The sequence below is a fragment of the Myotis brandtii genome, unplaced genomic scaffold (genome assembly GCF_000412655.1).
Source record: "Myotis brandtii unplaced genomic scaffold, ASM41265v1 scaffold199, whole genome shotgun sequence".
Taxonomy (NCBI): Eukaryota; Metazoa; Chordata; class Mammalia; order Chiroptera; family Vespertilionidae; genus Myotis; species Myotis brandtii.
In genome coordinates, this window is record NW_005357414.1 from 2,751,243 (window position 1) to 2,756,750 (window position 5,508).

The window sequence follows — 5,508 nt, forward strand, 5'->3', positions numbered from 1 at the left end:
GATTTTGCAATTACTGATTTATAGTATACTGTATTCATGTGTTAAATAACAAATTAAATATCTATTACATACATTCATTAGGAATTGAGGATATAAAACACATCATTCTTGCATGTGGGATCTGACAATCCATTGTGAGGGACATTCATGTAAGTAAATCTTTGGAATATAAATTGAGAAATGCTATAGATTTAGCAAACAATTGTAAGATAACAAAGAAAAATCCACTGTTTGGAGTCCAGGTACAGAAAAAATTTTTCTGAGAAAGCTATATTTGCAGTGATTCTTAAAGAAAGAGCCCTAACCGGTTTGGCTCAGTGGATAGAGCGTCGGCCTGTGGACTGAAGGGCATGTACCTTGGTTGCGGGCACATCCCCAGTGGGGAGTGTGCAGGAGGCAGCTGAATTGATGTTTCTCTCTCATCGATGTTTCTAACTCTCTATCCCTCTCCCTTCCTCTCTGTAAAAAAAATCAATAAAATATATTTAAAAAAATAAAGAAAGAGAAATTTGTCTAACAGTGATGGGGGTGGTGGGTGTTTGTGTATGCATAGAACCTAGCATTGTTAAAGGCAGTGAAAAGTTCAGAAATTTTATATAAGCGGGGAATTTGGTATGATAACCTGGATGATTAGGAAGGTCTAGGGAACCTCTCTTAGAGTGACAAAGCCAATTTTTCATAGAAGAGAACTACCTCATTGTTCTATAGCTTGGGTATTTATTTGAGATGTCTAAAGTTCTAAAATTCTCCAAAGATCCACCTACATTAAAGCATGTATTTAGGAAACAATGAAGGATTGGTTCAATTTGGCTGAAACATTTAGGTGTGTGTGGGGGGCGGGACAGCTAGGAAAGGTAACTCTCCATTCCGTAGTAAAAATGACAAAAGATGAAGATTTTCATGTAGCAAACCAACACTGAAAGGCAATATATTCATAAATAAGGAATGGTCTCCATTTTTATGACTAAGGCCTTTCATTTGTTTGATTTTGGAAAGATAATCTGCCTTTATTAAAGTCATTAATTTACATGATTAAGCAACAGCATATTGAAATTTTATATTAATGCTTAAAATCTGTGTCTTGTATTTCATAGTAGGGGTAAGAGGTTTTATCAACAGTTTTACATATTCTTCATTGCTATTCATGCCTTTCATCTGCCTGTCTCAAACCAATACACCTTAGTCTAGGTTGAACTACCAAACTCACACACATTTTACAACTAAAATATTTTCTTTCTTTATTTATATACTACATGGAACATAGACCAATGATAAGAATAGCACTTAGCACCTTTGTTTTTAAATATCATTTTCTTCCATTAAATTGCCAATATTAAAGCAGAACATGTTAACCACTTTCATTTTTTTCTTCTTTTTAATGTATTGTGGGAAACAATACAAAAAAATATCAGGGAAGTGATAGAGTTACCACAGGGTGTGGCCTGAATGCTTAATAAGATTTGTTATGGGGTGGATAGTTGGCATACCTGCCCATTTGGAGAAATGGGTCAATGTTAGATAGGTATCAAAGAAAAAAATTAGGGATAAAAACCTAAGAAGAGTTGGTCAACAGGCAAAAGCAAACCCATAAGCAGATAAATATTATCATGGCAGGCAAGGTGGAAAGAGGTCACGAATAGAAAATTAGATGAATAGGTAAGGGTATAGTAGTTAGGTAGAGGTTGTCACAGAAGATCTTTGAGTAAAACTTAGTAAGCTAAATAAGAAACTGGGGTTACAAGAACTCTAGATCTATAGAAGATACAGGAATAAGGAATGGCAGTCAGGTTGGGGAGGAAGCCCAACAAGACATGAAGAGAATCAATAATCGGAGTGAAGTGAATGGAGTCAGAGCAGCTAAGTGTCCTAGTGAAGTCAGAGAGATTGTAAGAAGATTGTGGTTTGAAATAGAGCTGGCTGAATGAAGTTCTATTATTGTTGGTGGGTGGTATATGGCATGAAGGCAAACATTAACAAAGTTTAGAAGAACAATGACTCTGCTATCTCTAGCATCTGACAGGTTACAAACTATAAATGTAAATTAAGAGATTGCTAAACAAATGCTGCTGAGAAAATGGCAAAGGAGGAAGTAGAGAGTAAAAAGGTCATCTAATTGCTAGATACCTCAAAAGAGAAGGTGATAAAGGGGTAGCTAGAAGAGAAGTAGGTCTATTATTTATGTTGAGTTATGATTAGTATATGAATTAACTTTGAGATATATGCAGTTGAAGGAAAAATCTCTGGGTATCACACTTTTCCTCTGAAGAATATAGTGTGGGGAAGGTTTGAATGCTGAGAACTACGGTACTAATTCAGGTGTGATACTTCATGGTACATGTTCTATGGTGAAGCTCTGAGTGTGCCACTGGCACACCTCCTCAATTACACTGAGGTGAAATAACTTCCATTGAGTTGATAAAACCTTCATGAAGAGTCAATAGAAAAATCTATGTTTGCAGAAGAAATCTAGAATTCCACTTTGGTAAAATGAACTGCAGAGGCAAGAGAAAATGGGTTCTAAGGTTTGGGAGGGATTTGAGGTTGTCCTACATAATGAATTGGAATAATAGAGAAGATAAAGAACAAAAGATGGCTTTAGTGATGTAATGAATGAATGCTATGGGATTATTAGGTTTAAAGTGAGAAACACAGTCATGAGAAGTTTCCAATAGGAACAATAACATATAGAAGAAGGATGAAGGAGGGATTTATTTAGTAATACAGTAAAGATCAAGAGGTAGACAGAGATAAAGTGAATTCAGGGTCACAGGAGGGATGCCAGTTTGAAATGAAACAAGTGACCTTTAATTCCAAGCCTTCTCTTCTGGTTCCTCTTCTTCAATATGAGAGCACACTTGACTTCTTCATTTCCCTGAGGTGCATGGGAAAGTGCAAACAGAAAAACTTTAAAGTCAAACAAACATGGTTTGAATACAGCTGTGGACCAGTTGGATGACCATGAGCAAGTTACTTCCATGTCCATACTTCATTTTTCCTCAGCTGCAAAATGATAATAGAACTTATGTCATGGGATTTTTGTAAGGCTTAAGTTAGTTAATACTTATTAAGTATAAGGCGTCTGTCCTCTCCTCCAAACTATGACATACAAATTCCCCACTACTGCTACCTCAACATTGTTGATACTCTTGTTCCCAAAATAGGGAACTAAATAAAGCATATAAAGCCAATGGGTCACAAAATTCTGTTAAATGACATGTGGCCAGCCTCTTGTAGTGGAATGCATGTTCCATTTGGAATAAGACAAACCAGGTTCAAATTTAGATTATATCACTTGTAATCTGTTTTAAGCTTCATTAGTTACTTAACCTCTGTGCCATAGTTTCTATACCTTCATAGTGAGGGAGAAATGAAATAACAAATATGAAGTGGCAGGTACATAGTAGGCATCAATAAACTTTACTCCTCTTATATTTTTTCATCACCAAATTTCCAGAGTGAGTTGCTAGTACTATGTAATAAAAATCTTTGGATTTTACTACCCTCAGCTTGGCTTGTTAAGATCACTGAAAACCTCAGTGCCACATTAAAGGATAGTTTTTAGTTATCACTTCTACTTTTCTGCTGCTGTTGACACTACATAATCCTAAAAACACTCTACAATCTGGGCCTCAGGAATATTAGTCTTCCTCTGGTTTGGATTTCATATCTTTGGTTTTTTCTACAGTATCTGTTTTCATACTTCCACATCAAAGCATTTCCCACTGACTTTAAGACTCTCATTTGAATTTTTAAAAATTACTATACAAGCAAGACCCTGTCTGTTCTTGGGGAAACTGTTTGAGATCCCCCAAATCAAAGGGATTTATAGAACTTTTCCCTATGGAAAGAGGAGAAAACAGTTATTCTAAAAGATGTTGATAAGAGAGATGGAGATACCTCTCCCTTGACTGAATTATTCCAACCAAGCTAAAAGTTCTATCAGGAGAGATTAGCTGCTGCATGCTGATTGCCCATAGCTTTCACTTCTGTTGAAATTATGAAACCGCCAAGTTTCAGAGTTCTGAATATGGTGGGGTCAGTGTACCAGGGTCAATGCCATCTGTCTCTTGGATTCAATTATCATTTCTGTGGATGATGCATAAATCTACTTGTCTGCATTGAGCTTAATCCCTGGGTTCAGTCCTGTATAACCAAGGCACCATATTTTCTGCACCAAAAATCAGGACACACATGCATGGCCTGACAAAGGATCTTGTTATTTTTTTTTCTGATCGGTGAATTATTCATAGGAAGACTTGCAAAGATACAAAAATTAAATCACATTTAGTTGTACTTTTAATGAATTTACTTTACTGAAAAGATATCTAGCATATGTCTATTGGTGTCACCATCAGCATGAGCACACATTTATTCTTTGTGGCTTCCTGCAGTCAAAATTTTCCTGTCAGAAATGGGAAATTTGATCATTTTTGTTATATCGCAAGTAAGGCAACTTAGGGAAATGTTGAACTCATCTCACCCCTTGCTGCACACATTAAATCAATTTTTAAATTTTCAGTTTTTGAGAAAAAATATTTTTCTCACTAACTATTCTCCCTAATTCTGCTGCCACCATCATCACCCAGGCTGATGATTCATAAACTTATATGAGAGTGCTGGAAACAACTGGGGAAACTGATTAAAATGACAGATCCCTGGGCCCCACCTCCACAGAGATTGATTTGATAGATCTATGGTAGGGGCCGGAGATTTGCAGTTCTTCACAAGCTTTCAGTTATTTCTGCCACAGATGGTCCAAATACCACACTTTTGTAATACTATTTTGTGAGAACTATCTATATTGTTACCAATGTTTAGATTCAACTATTTTAGCAAAAGCTTATATTTTTTTAACATAAAAGGATATTGTGATCCAACTTGAAGAGAAAACATGTGTCTTTTTTTAAATTAAATCTTTATTGTTCAGATTATTACATTTGTTCCTCTTTTTTCCCCCCATAGCTCCCCTACACCCGGTTCCCACCACACCCTCTCCCCTTACCCGCCCCCCCCTCCACTGTCCTCATCCATAGGTGCACGATTTTTGTTCAGTCTCTTCCCGCACCCCCCACATCCCTTCCCCTCCTGAGAATAGTCAGTCCACTCCCTTTCTATGCCCCTGATTCTATTATATTCACCAGTTTATTCTCTTCATCAGATTATTTATTCACTTGATTTTTAGATTCACTTGTTGATAGATGTGTATTTGTTGTTCATAATTTGTATCTTTACCTTTTTCTTCTTCTTCCTCTTCTTAAAGGATACCTTTCAGCATTTCATATAATACTGGTTTGGTGGTGATGAACTCCTTTAGCTTTTCCTTATCTGTGAAGCTCTTTATCTGACCTTCAATTCTGAATGATAGCTTTGCTGGATAAAGTAATCTTGGTTGTAGGTTCTTGCTATTCATCACTTTGAATATTTCTTGCCACTCCCTTCTGGCCTGCAAAGTTTCTGTTGAGAAATCAGCTGACAGTCGTATGGGTACTCCCTTATAGGTAACTGACT

The 5,508-nt window shown here is 36.4% G+C and overlaps 1 long non-coding RNA gene across 1 annotated transcript in view; it reads left to right on the forward strand.

Moving 5' to 3' along the window:
* The first annotated feature begins 3,659 nt into the window (after positions 1 to 3,659).
* Positions 3,660 to 5,508, forward strand: part of LOC106725930 — a 13,627-nt gene continuing 11,778 nt past the window's right edge. The window contains exon 1 of the long non-coding RNA XR_001361939.1: positions 3,660 to 3,672. This is a non-coding gene — a long non-coding RNA (uncharacterized LOC106725930). The remainder of the gene's footprint in view (positions 3,673 to 5,508) is intronic.